This window comes from Prionailurus bengalensis, chromosome E1, assembly GCF_016509475.1.
Source record: "Prionailurus bengalensis isolate Pbe53 chromosome E1, Fcat_Pben_1.1_paternal_pri, whole genome shotgun sequence".
NCBI lineage: Eukaryota > Metazoa > Chordata > Mammalia > Carnivora > Felidae > Prionailurus > Prionailurus bengalensis.
This window is the reverse complement of record NC_057347.1, coordinates 10982350-10995456: the sequence shown is the minus strand read 5'-3', so window position 1 is coordinate 10995456 and position 13107 is coordinate 10982350.

Sequence of the window (13107 nt, the reverse complement as noted above, 5' to 3'; positions counted from 1 at the left end):
GAGAAAACAGACTGAACATCCAGAAAACCATTGTGAGCAGGACATATGGTCTGACAGCTTCCTGGAACAGTCCCCTCCCCAACCCCACTAAAGTGACTGTCACACCAGACTCAGCAGCAAGTTCCTGGGGGAGCATCAGCTCAGAGCATGCAGAATAGGATTTCCAGAAGAGTCCTGTTGAGTGCTCTATTGGGTTGAATAGTGCTCCCTCACACACACACACACACACACACACACACACACACGCACACAAATTCATGTCCAACTGGAACCTCAGGATACAGGTGTTCTAAGTTAAGATGAAGTCATACTGGGATGGTGGGAGCCCTAAAGTCAATATTGCTGGTGTCCTCAGAAGAAGAGAAGGATGCAAAGACACAAGCGTGAAAATGCCTTGTGAGGACTGATGTGGCAATGCTGGGGTTCAGAGAAAATGGAAAAGAAAGAATTTTTGAAACGTCTTCAGTACAAAAAGCTGATTTTATTAAAGCAACAGGACAGGACCCGTGGGCAGAAAGAGCTGCACTGGGGTTGTGAGAAGAGACTGATTATACACTTTTAAGTTGGGAGGGGGTTAGGGATAGCGTTAAGTCTCCAAGGAATTCGGAAGCAGGGTTTCTGGGACCTTGAGAGGCCTAGGTGTCGTTAGGAAAAGGTTGTTCGTTATTGTCTAATACAGCCTTAGTCATGAGACCCTTCAGACGGATATCAGTGGGCCATACGCTTGGCGGATGATTGCCAGCATATATCTTGGGGGGTAGAGATAAAGGAATTTTCCAAATGAAATTGTTTAAAGTTTATTTATTTATTTTGAGAGAGAGAAAGCATAAGTGGGGTAGGTGCAGAGCGAAAGGGAGACAGAGGATCCCCAGCAGAGGATCCTCTGTGCTGATGGCACGGAGCCCGACGCAGGGTCGAGACTCATGAACACACTGAGATCGTGACCTGAGCCAAAGTCAGACGCTCAAGTACTGAGCCACCCAGCTGCCCCCCACAGGAATTTTTTAAATGCTTATTTATTTATGTATTTAGAGAGAGAGATCGGGAGACAGAGTGCACGTGCGCAAGTAGAGGGGAGGCAGAGTGAGGGGGAGACCGTGAATCCCAGGCTCCACGCTGTTAACGCAGAGCCGGGCGTGAGGCCGGATTCTACAAACCATGAGATCGTGACCTGAGCCAAATTCAAGATTCAGAGGCTCAACCGACCGGGCCACCTAGGGACCCCCCACCAAAGGAATTTTTATGTGTTAAAGTAGACCTATAGGATCCTGGAGGTCAGGGTAATGTTAAGCTAGGATTGCCTTTTGCCCTTAGCAAAGTGTCATCATCGAGGCAGCTGAGCTCCCAGAGGAAGGCCACTCTGCCTGTCTCAAGGACTTGTCAATGGGCTGTAAATGGTACGCATATTTTTTTTTCTTTTGCCTTTGTTTCCCACGTCGTTGAAGACAAGGCGGAGGTTGGAGACAGGTATTACAAGTCAAGGATAACGGAGGACTGCCAGCAATCACAGAAGCTGGGGGCTGGCCTGGTTGGGCTGGGAGGGTGGAAGGCTGCAGCCAAGGAAGCTCGGAGGGCGGTGGGGAGGGCGAGACGTGCGGAGGCCTGGGCCCAAGTTCATTCTGGGCTTGCCTGTTTGTGTGTTCGGTTGGCTCTGGGATGGCTCTCTGGGAGGAGACGGGCTTGCTGTTTGGGGAGGCATAAAGTTCTGCCTTAAGCCACATGATGCTTCAGTGTGACTCTTTTCTACCTCTATGCTTGCTCAAGTGATGGAGACTGGGCTGTGTTACACATAAATCATTTTCTGGTTGTTGTTATTGTTGTTAAAAAAAAAAAAAAAAAGGCCAAGAAGGATTCTGCCTTAGAGACTTCAGAGGGAGAGGGACCCTGCCCACACCTTGACTTCTGACTTTGAGCCTCCAGAACCATAAAAGAATAAATTTCTGTTGTTTCAGGCCCCCCAGTTTGTGGTATTTTGTTATGGCAGCCCACGAAGCTAATACAAGCACCTACTATGTGCTAGACATTGTAACAGTGAAAGAGTGAGCCAAGACCCTCGTCCTTAAGAGCTCTCGGTCTAGTGGGGGAGGCGGACTTGAGCTGAAACCCAGAAAGCTGTGGGTATAAAGGGCAGAGTCCCCTAATCAAGCCCCTGGTTGGGAAAGTTCACCAAGCAAGGCCCGGAAAGCTGAGCTCTTCTTTGGAGGGACATTTTCCCCCAGGTGGTGGCCAAGCTGATTCTCCTTCCCTGTCATCCCCACCAGGTGCAATCGGGATCCCTCAACCTTTTCTGGGTCACTACACATGCCATGGTGCTCTGTGCTTGCCCTGAATCACGGTAATTGGATTCCATGTCTGTCTCTCCCTAGGCTGCAAGGACCAGGTCTTACTGATTTTTAAAATCACTGACATGCTTAGCCAAGTGCCTGGAACCAAGGACATGCCTAAGGCTGTTGAAAACAAGGAGGTTAAAACCCAAGCTAAAAAGGACATGAGAGATCTTTTTGGAGTGAAGGAAATTTTCGCTACTTGGTTCACGGTGGCGATTACACAACTCCACAAATTTACCAAAGATCATTGACTTGTGAACGTTACAGTATATCAGCTATACCTAATAAAGCTGTTCAGGGGCGCCTCGGTTGGCTCAGTCGGTTAAATGTCCGACTTGATTTTGGCTTAGGTCTTGATCTCGTGGTTCGAGGGATCGAGCCCCGTGTCCGGGTTCAGCGCTGACAGTGCAGAGCCTGCTTGGGATTCTCTCTCTCTCTCCCTCTGTGCCTGCCCCTCCCCCGCGGTCTCTCTTTCTCTTAAACAAATAAAGTAAAAAAAAAAAAAAAGCCTAACGGATTTGAATGGCCACAGTGGAAAAGACAGAAAATACCTGTGAAACTGGAACACTGTTGCACCACCGATGAGCATGTAAATCAGCTCAACTGTGTTGGAGGCAGCTTGGCAGTAGCTGCCAATGCTAAACAAATATTTATATAACCAACGGTCCAACAATCTCATTCACAGGTATACACCCAACAAAATACATATAATCTCCGTGAAGTCAGGTTCATAACAGCGCTACGCGTAATGGCCCCAAACCGGAAATTACCCGAACGCCCATCAACAACAGAAAGGACAAGCGATGTGGGAACTACAGAACCATAATGAACTGTGTTCATTCAAAAATACAACTACAGGGGTGTCTGGGTGGCTCACTCGGTGGAGCATGTGACTCTTGATCTCGGGGTTGTGATTTGGAGTCCCTCTTTGGGGGTAGCATTTACTTGACAAAAAAATAAAATAAAACTGGGGCGCCTGGGTGGCTCAGTCCGTTAAGTGTCTGACTTTGGCTCAGGCCACGATCTCACAGTTCTTGAGTTCAAGCGCAGATCGGGTTCTGTGCTGACAGCTCAGAGCCTGGAGCCTGCTTCCGATTCTGTGTCTCTCTCTTTCTGCCCTCCCCCACTGACACTCTGTCTCTCAAAAATAAACAAACATTAAAAAAAAAAAATACAACTACACATGACAACATGGATAAAGCTCACAAACGAATGTTGAATGAAAAGGCCAGACCCAACGGAGCACATACGGTATGACTGTATGGGTGTAGATGACAAAACAAAGATTGATGAACAGAGAGCTCTGTGAGTCAGGACAGTGGTGATCTTTGCACGCGGAGGGAGGAGTGGGTTGGCAGAAGGCAAGAGGGAGGCTCCCGAGGTGTTGATCATATTCTGCCTCTTGAGATGATCGAATGCTGGTTACATTCATTTTCTCTGTTTGTGAGAATTCATTGAACTGAATCTGTAAGATGCACTTTTCTATATGTATTTTATACTTCACTAGGAAGTAAACAAAAACCGAAGACTAGCGACAGGTTTCTCGCCTCTCTATCTCCACCTCGTGGTCACTTTGTGAACTACGACACCCAGCCAGTGCTCGTTCCAGACATGGGCTGGGCTGAGCGCGAGGAAAACAGGTTAATTAATACTTGGGGGAGAAGAAAAAAAAATCCGGCCAACCAGCCAAGCGCACACCGTGTCCAAAAAAATCACTGTGGGGACCTACAGGTTGAAGAAGTACTCAGAACCAACTAAGATCCAAATGTCCTCTGAAGTGAGTTGGGACCTGGTCACCAAGTCAACTCCCTCTCGGCTCTCATCTCCGACAGCTGCCTCTAACCCCACCTTCCAGAATCCAGCCACACCCAGTCGTCCCCTCCCCCGCCTCCATTCCTAGGGCTCTTTGCCCCTGCTGACTCCACCCTAGATCCAGGTGTGGGGCATGTGACTCAGGGTAGGCCAATCAGGGCTAATATTCCCTGGCTTAACTGATTGGCTCAGGGGTGGGACTGTGACCGAGCCTGTCCAATCAGAGTGAGCCTGGGACTTTTGCGGCGAATGCGAGGGCAGAGGCTGCTGAATGTCTTTCTGGAAGGAGACAGCTCCAGAAGCTGTTAACCACCGTCTGACGAGCTGTCTACGAGTGGAAGCAACACTAAGGATGAAAAGCGAGTGGCGGGGAGAGAAAAATGGGGGCCTGGACTCATCTGGTCTCTGGCACAAAACTTGACTGAAGTGGAATCTAGGACAATTTGCTTATGTGGGAAAGTTTCCCTTTTGGGAGGGAGGGGGCGGGTTGAAGGTAGTTTGTGTGTGTGTGTGTGTGTGTGTGTGTGTGTGTGTGTGTGTGTGTGTGTGTGTGTGTGTGTATTGTTATTCCTGGCATAACGTGTAATTGACTGTAGCTTTACGGAAGAATAGGAAGGAGCCTCTTAACCTTTACAGGGCAACTTGCCTAGCAAGGGACCCCAGAGCCAGTGGCTTCCCTTTGTTGATGTTGCCTACAGCTAGAACATTGTTCATTGCAAAAATTAAGGACAAAAGAAGGCTGTTTGTGAAGTCCACTTTTCCTGTTCCATATCTTTTCTAAGGGGCTGGGTGAGCTGTTGGGTGCAGTGAGTTTGATGGTCAGTCCTCACCTGAAACCCACTCCTGTGGTCTTGTAACTTTTCACCTGTAAATACTTAAGCATGCACCTCTTTAAAGGAGATTATCTTACATAACCGAAAGATAATACCACATGCCAGAAAACTTAAGATTTTTAAATGTTTATTTATTTTGAGAGAGCGCAAGTGGAGGAGGGGCAAAGAGAGAGGGAGAGCGAGAGAATCCCAAGCAGGCTCTGCACTGTCAGCACAGAGCCTGATGTGGGGCTTGAACTCACGAACCATGAGATCATGCCCTGAGCTGAAATAGTTGGACGCTTAACCAGCTGAGCCACCCAGGTGCCCCAGGAATTTTCTGATAAGCACCAATGAACTCATCTGTTCTTTCCATGCCCCCCCCAAAGAAAGATGAGGTAACCCACCTCATAAGATAAGGAGGTGATGGGAGGAGGGCGGATTCTGGCTAGACCGACTCAGCAGGATCCTTGCCCAAATTGGACAATGGAAAGAGGAGCACAGAAATCCAAAGAGGAGCACAGAAATCCAAAAGTCATGCCCTAGTCGAAAGAGAACTCAGAGGAGCCTGAGGAGAACTTGGTCAAGGAGAGTACCTTTGTCCAACGTGAGGAGAAGTGACACATGTTATTTCCCAGCAGAAGCGGTAACAGTTGATGCACGATTAGCGACAGATCTCTTTTTTCTCTCCACTGGGAGGGGGACAGTGGCCCGCGTGGGGGTTGTGGCTTCAGGCTGGCGGGAGCTTGGGCCACATGGATTAGAGCTTCTAGATGACCCACGGTGGACACATGGCGTCAGAAAGAACTCTTTGTTGATATGACCAATGATGATTTGGGGCTCATTTGTTGCTGCAGCAGAACCCAGCCCATCCTAACCTACAGAGGTGTCTCTGTTGCCATTCCCAGTGGCTCCTCCCCGGTCAGGACAGGCCCTGTGCTGGCAGCTCTGACCAGCTTCCTGAGGCTGAGACGAAACCTGTTTCCTGGCCGTTCCTGCCCTGACTCCGTTTGGAGCCTGGGTGAGGAACAGGGCCCAGCTGCTCCCTCCCCTGTGACAGCCCTGCAGTGATTTCCAGGTGGGGGAGTCTCTCCAGGGTCCATGTCCAGAATCTTCAGGAGAGCTTCCATTTTGTTTGGCAAACTTCTTTGGCACCAAGCCTAGGGATTAGGACTATTTCAAGGGCTTTCATTTATATTTGAGACCTAGATTTTTTTATGTTTATTTATTTTTAAGAGAGAGAGTGAGAGAGCAGGGGAGGGGCAGAGAGAGGGGGGACAGAGGATCCAAGCAGACTCTGTGCTGACAGCAGCGAGTCCCTTGTGGGGCTTGAACCCCTGAACTGTGGGATCCTTCCCTGAGCTGAAGTCTGATGCTCAACTGATTGAGCCACCCAGGCGCCCTAAGACCTAATTTTTTTTTATTGCATCCAAAACATTTTTTAAAGCCCTGCAAAACCAATATTAATAAATGTGTTTTTATTAAATTTTTTAAAATGTTTAATTATTTTTGAGAGACAGAGAGAGACAGAGAGCTAACAGGGGAGGGGCAGAGAGAGAAGGAGACACAGAATCCGAAGCAGGCCCCAGGCTCTGAGCAAGCTGTTAGCACAGAACCCGACACGGGGCTCGAAGCCATGAACCATGAGATCATGACCTGAGCCGAAGTCAACGCTCAACTGACTGAGCCATCCAGGTGCCCCAATAAATGTTTAATTAAAGGTCCACAAAGTGTAACATTAGACTCAACCTCTTCATCATTAAATCTAATGTCCATGGGGCGCCTGGGTGGCGCAGTCGGTTGAGCGTCCGACTTCAGCCAGGTCACGATCTCGCGGTCTGTGAGTTTGAGCCCCGCGTCAGGCTCTGGGCTGATGGCTCAGAGCCTGGAACCTGTTTCCGATTCTGTGTCTCCCTCTCTCTCTGCCCCTCCCCTGTTCATGCTCTGTCTCTCTCTGTCCCAAAAATAAATAAACGTTGAAAAAAAAATTAAAAAAAAAATCTAATGTCCATACAATTTTCAGGACGGTGGAAAACACGGGGCTTAGATTTTCTCACTTTGTAAGGATTTCCCATAAAGTAAGATGAACGCTGATTGCTTAGAAATCAGTCAGTCAGAGGTTGAGGGACTCACCTATGGCCAAATGATTTCAGAAGCACCATCATAAAACACCCTTCCAAATTTTTTATTTTATAGCAAAGAGTTTAATTTTCCATGATATGTGGATGCATTTTCATACATTTATATAGAGGATGTGGAGGAAGTGTGCAAAAGCAAAGCCTTGGAAGGTCTTAATGCTGTGAGCGCTCCTTTGTGGGACACGGTTCAGGGCCCCTTCCCATCTGTGATGGGAACGGCTACTAGCTCATCAATATCCACTCTCTCCTTCATCCTTAGAGCTCCCAGAGAGTGGCCGTCAGAGCATGACTGCTGGACGGAGGCATCGAGAGCCCATGGACACTTGTTAGAAATGCAGAGGCTCAGGTTCCACCAGACCTCATTGAATCAGCAACTCTGGGGCTGGGCCCGGCATTCTGTGTTTTCACAATCTCTCCAGTTGATTAAGATAGGCATTCCAGTTTAAGAACCCCTGCTTTTCACATTTGTATGCAAGTATGTGTTTAAACAACTGTTTTGGGGGCACTTGGGTGGCTCAGTCAGTTAAGCATCCAACTCCTGATTCCAGCTCAGGTCTTGATCTCACGGTTCGTGAGTCGGATTCTGTGCTGAGAGTGTGGAGCCTGTTTGGGATTCTCTCTTTCCCTCTCTCTCTCTCTGCCTCTCCCCTGCGCACCCTGCGCCCCTCTCTCGCTCAAAATAAATAAACCAAACCCCCAAAACAACCCTTTAAAATTCTCTTGGGCAGACATTTATATATATTTTTTTCAACGGTTTTTATTTATTTTGGGGACAGAGAGAGACAGAGCATGAACGGGGGAGGGGCAGAGAGAGAGGGGTCGGAAACAGGCTCCAGGCTCCGAGCCATCAGCCCAGAGCCTGACGCGGGGCTTGAACCCAAGGACTGCGAGATCGTGACCTGGCTGAAGTCGGACGCCTAACCGACTGCGCCACCCAGGCGCCCCGGGCAGACATTTATAGATGAGCAGACTGAGGGAGAGAGAGAAGTGACTTCTTAGGTCCTGTGGCTAAACATGATAATGATAATACTTGATATTATCGTTTTATGTATAATGATAATGAATGTTATATATACAGTGATGCAATATCATTTATACATTTACAAAATGTATATTCTGTGTTTATTTATAAAGGTCTCACCTATATAGTATAGCTTCCCGGGTGCTAAAGCAGGCAGTTGCTAAACACTTAGCATGCAGTGGCTCGCCTACTCCTTGGCCATCTCATGAGGTAGGTGATTTGTCATTCTCTGCTGCAGCCCAGCTCTCTAACTGGGCCTGGCACATGGTAGGTACTCAATCAATATTTGTGGAGTGAACGCACGGAGCTGAAGGTCAGCTAGCAAGGTGGCCAGGGGAGCTACGGGCAGCTTGATGCGGATGAGTAATTTTAAAAGCCCAGGAAACATTGACAATCCACTGGACCAAGTAAAAAAACAAAACCCAAAAATGATAGTGCTCGGTGTGAGCGGGGATGAGGAGAAATGGACACTCCTCCTGTTTTTGGCGAGAATGTGAATTCGCACAAAGTTTCTTGGGGACAAAATTTGAAAAACTGCATACCCTTGGACCAACAAGTTTACCTCGAGTAATTGACTGTGAGAAAACACTCGGGCAGAGGTGCCAAGACAGCTTGTGTATCTTAATGAAAAGTGCTCAGATTTAGAGACGGGTTAAGACCGGCACAGTCCAACCGTATCACCGTAGTGCAGAGGAAGTGCAGCGAACAGAAAGTGGTTGGCAACAGCGTGCCAGGTAATAACTCACTTGGTCACCACGACAACCCTATGAGGCAGCCGCTGTGATCATTCCCCTCTCACAGCTGAGGAAGCAGGTATGGAAGGGTGAAGATCGCAGAGGAGAAGGACTTTAGACGTAGGCTGACTGGGTCCCAAGTCTATGCTGGTTTTTTTTTTTTTTAATTTATTATTATTTTTTAACTTACATCCAAGTTACTTAGAATCTAGTGCAACAATGATTTCAGGAGTAGATTCCTTAGCACCCCTCCCCATTGGGCCCATCCCCCCTCCCACAACCCCTCCCGTAACCCTCAGTTTGTTCTCTATATTTAAGAGTCTCTTCTGTTTTGTCCCCCTCCCTGTTTTTAAATTCTTTTTCTTCCCTTCCCTTATGTTCATCTGTTTTGCGTCTTAAAGTCCTCAGATGAGTGAAGTCGTAGGATATTTGTCTTTCGCTGCCAAGTCTGTGCTGTTTAGTCCACGGTACACATGATGATGACCTTGACTTAAGTTCATTAACGTGAACTATGTCTGCAATAAATTGTTAAGTGAAAAAGGGAGATTAAAAAAATGTCGGTGTGATCATCTGTCCATGGTGAGATAATGGCAAATATCTTTTTACTTTTTTCTCTTTGTGTGTTTGGATTTTTTTTTACATGTAAATATTAATAATCATGAAAGATAATGAAGTTTTTTTTCATTTTGGGGGGGAGGGGGACCAGAAAAAGGAGAAAATCCAGAGGATGAGGGAAAGGGTTCAATGATGGAAACTTACAAAGTTCCCTTGACTAGCGAGCAGGCCCCTGGTCCCTGCTGCCTTCCACAGCCAGGCCAGCTGCCATCCTCCTCCACTTGGGGAAGAAACAAAGCCACCGATGGCCAGCGATGCAAGAGTGGAGAGACAGCTGCCAGAGAGCTTCCTCTGGTGGCCTCTTAGTCCTGGATCCCTCGGAGAAGTCATTCCCTACCCGGAATCCCCATACGGCCACTAATCGTAGTTAGTATCCATTTTTCAGGTGAGCAAACTGAGGCTCAGAGAGGTGCCCTCACCTCTCCGTTGGGGGTCATTTCTGCAATGAGGGGGCAGGAGGCAGACCCTGGTTTTAGTGACTGATGGTCAAGTCCCTGAGTTCTCATTTCAACATGTATTTGGAGACGCCTGTATTTTCTGCTATACCACTCTGCTGAAAAACTTCTCCAAAACGATAGCAAGTTTCCTCTCCCTTTAAAAAAGAGTTTCATTAAAAAAATAAAAAAGTTTGAGGGGGAATGTTTTAGGTGTGGGTGTCTTGATTCATATTTTACGTGCAACAGTTCAGCCCTTGAATGTGGTCAACAATGTGATGCAGGCAAGCTGATCACTTCTGTAATACAACAGACTCAGTAAACGTCCAACTGTGCAAGGGATTATCAAGGCTTAGCAATACACTAGCCCAAAACTGCATTAGGGTGGAAGTGACCATGGCCTTTAAATTTTTTTTTTAATGCTTATTTTTGAGAGAGAGTGAGAGCATGCGCATGAGAGGGAGACACAGAATCTGAAGCAGGCTCTGAGCTGACAGCACAGAGCCCGATGTGGGGCTTGAACCCACAAACTGTGAGATCATGACCTGAGCCAAAGTCTGGGACTTAACCAACTGAGCCACCAGGAGCCCAACTATGGTCTTCATAAAATTTTTTTTAACATTTATTTATTTTTGAGACAGAGCATGAATGGGGGGGAGGGTCAGAGAGAGGGAGACACAGAATCCGAAACAGGCTCCAGGCTCTGAGCGGTCAGCACAGAGCCCGACGCGGGGCTCGAACTCACGGACCGCGAGACCATGACCTGAGCCGAAGTCGGCCGCTTAACCGATTGAGCCACCCAGGCATCCCCAACAACGGTCTTCAAGTTCTGGCTCTGCTCCTTTCTCTCTCATTACCCATAGCTGTGTAAGAAGACATCTCCAAACTCAATGACTTAATACAAAAGTTGATTGTTATCGTTCAATGTTCTGTGGATTGATTGGGCTCAGCTGGGTGATTCTCGCTCGAGGGTCTCGAGTACAATTGCCGTCAGGTGGTGACTGGGGCTGCAGTCACTGGTAGGTCATCTGGGCCGGATGTCCACCACAGCTGACTCCCATGGCCTAAACCCCAAGGATAATGAGAATGGGAGATGAGACATCAGCTCCCAGGGCTTTCAAAAGAGTCTTTGGAGAATGGAAGGCAGATGGACAAGGGAAACTGGAAGCTAGGTGCCTGCAGTGAGGGGAACTGAAGAGAAACTAGCCATTTCACTGGAAGCCTGGAAGCAATGCTATGCGGGAGCAGCCCATACTTGGCTCAGGAAAGCGGATCTGTAAAATTTCCAGAACCTTCTCTTTGTGTTGTGCAAATACTATGTAATTCTGTACTATTGCCCAACTCCTTTCTACCAGGGGGCTAAGTCTCAGGTCACCCATTTTAGAGACATTTCTTGAGTACCATACCTGTGTTCGACACTGTTCTGGGTACTGGGAAATACTGGTCAGCAGAAGACACAAACGGCCTGCCCGCATGGGGCTTACAGGCTATGGGGCCTAGGATAGGGATATTTATGAAATAATCATTCAAGTAAATGCATGCTTAGCAATAATTGGCAATCGTGATAGGCTTAGTGAAGGAAAAGTACACGAAATAGGTTTTTTGGTTGGGGAGGGGACGGTTTGGGGAAGGCTTGAAAATGACAGTCGTGTTGAGAAGCAGGGGGAGAGGACTGCAGGAGGAAGTGCCTTCTGGGAGGCAGAAACAGCACGTGCAAGGACCCTATAGTGCGGAGAGGGTGGACCAGGCTGGTGAGAAAAAACAATACAGAAGCAGGGGGAGATCACGCAGGCCCCTGAGAATGATAGAAACCCAATTCACGCTGGCTTAAGAGGGTGGAGGGGAGAAACTTACTGGTTCCCATAAATGAAAATCCAGGGAACTACAGACTTCAGGCTCAGCCTAAACTCGACTGGGCCCGTCTATCTCCCTCCCGCTCTGTTCCTCCATCAGCATTTTTTTCCCGGTGGTTCCCCTCTAGGTATCCTGACAAGCAGAGCAAGAAGCGAGCCACCCGCCACAGTTACCCACGCGGCTCCGGCTTGTGTCTCTTGGGCTCCCATTGGCTCAGCGGCCTATCCTTGGAGCGAATCAGTGAGCTGAGAGGGATGAGCTGTCCCGATTGGTCCGATCCATTCGTACCGCGACATGTGACGTGAAAGGTGGATCCCATGCGGCTGGTCGAAGCAGGCAGGTGAGGTTGGGCAAGGGTTAGATTGCAGCGCAAGAGAAGTGACGAAAACCCAACGATGGGCTGCTGGAAGAGGACTCAGTTTTGTCCCGCGAATGTTTCAGTGGGCTCACGGGTCGCGCCCTTTGCAGGAAGTATGTCCCTGTAAAGTTGTCAGGCAAAGGAAATGTCTTAACGCCATTTCATGAAGGATCACACAATTTATAACTCATAAATCGAGATGCTTGTATTCCCCAATTGTAAACTAAGAGCCTGGCTGCTTCTGGCTAGCTGCCCAACCTTTAATGACTGATTTCATGCCTCACGCTTGTGAAAAATCCAAAGCAGAATTAGAGATGCAATGTGGTACAGGGATCAGCATAATGCAGAGTTTGGTGCCAGGCCTCCTGGATGGCAATTCTCGTCCACTTAGTCATTTGTCAAGTCATTCAGTGTGGGTGTTTCAGTTCCCATAGGTATTAAAATGGAGAAGACAATAATGTCTACTTCACGCCCTTGTGAGGACTAAATACATTATGGTTAATATATGGTAAGGACTTAAGAAGGCTTGTTTTGATACAGGGTAAGTGCTACATATGTATTTGCTTTGTTTGTTTGTTTGTTTGTTTAGGTAGGCTTCATACCCAGTGCAGAGCCCAATGCAGGGCTTGAAATCAGGACGCTGAGATCAAGACCTGAGCTGAGATCAAGAGTCAGAACTTCATGACTGAACTACCCGGATGCCCCTGCATTTGCTATTATTATATTTAAAATTAAAATAAACCATATAAATATGGTTATATTTAGATTATAAAGAATTCAGGCAATGGATACCAAAAGCACCAATTCCTTTACAAAATAAAAGAAGAAAGGTTGGGGTGCCTGGGTGGCTCAGTCAGTTAAGTGACTGACTTTGGCTCAGGTCATGATCTCACGAGCCCTGCATCGGGTTCTCTGCTGTCAGCGAGGAGCCTGCTTCGGATCCTCTGTCTGTCTCTCTCTCTCCAAAATAAAAACAAACATTTAAAAGATATAAAAGAGGGG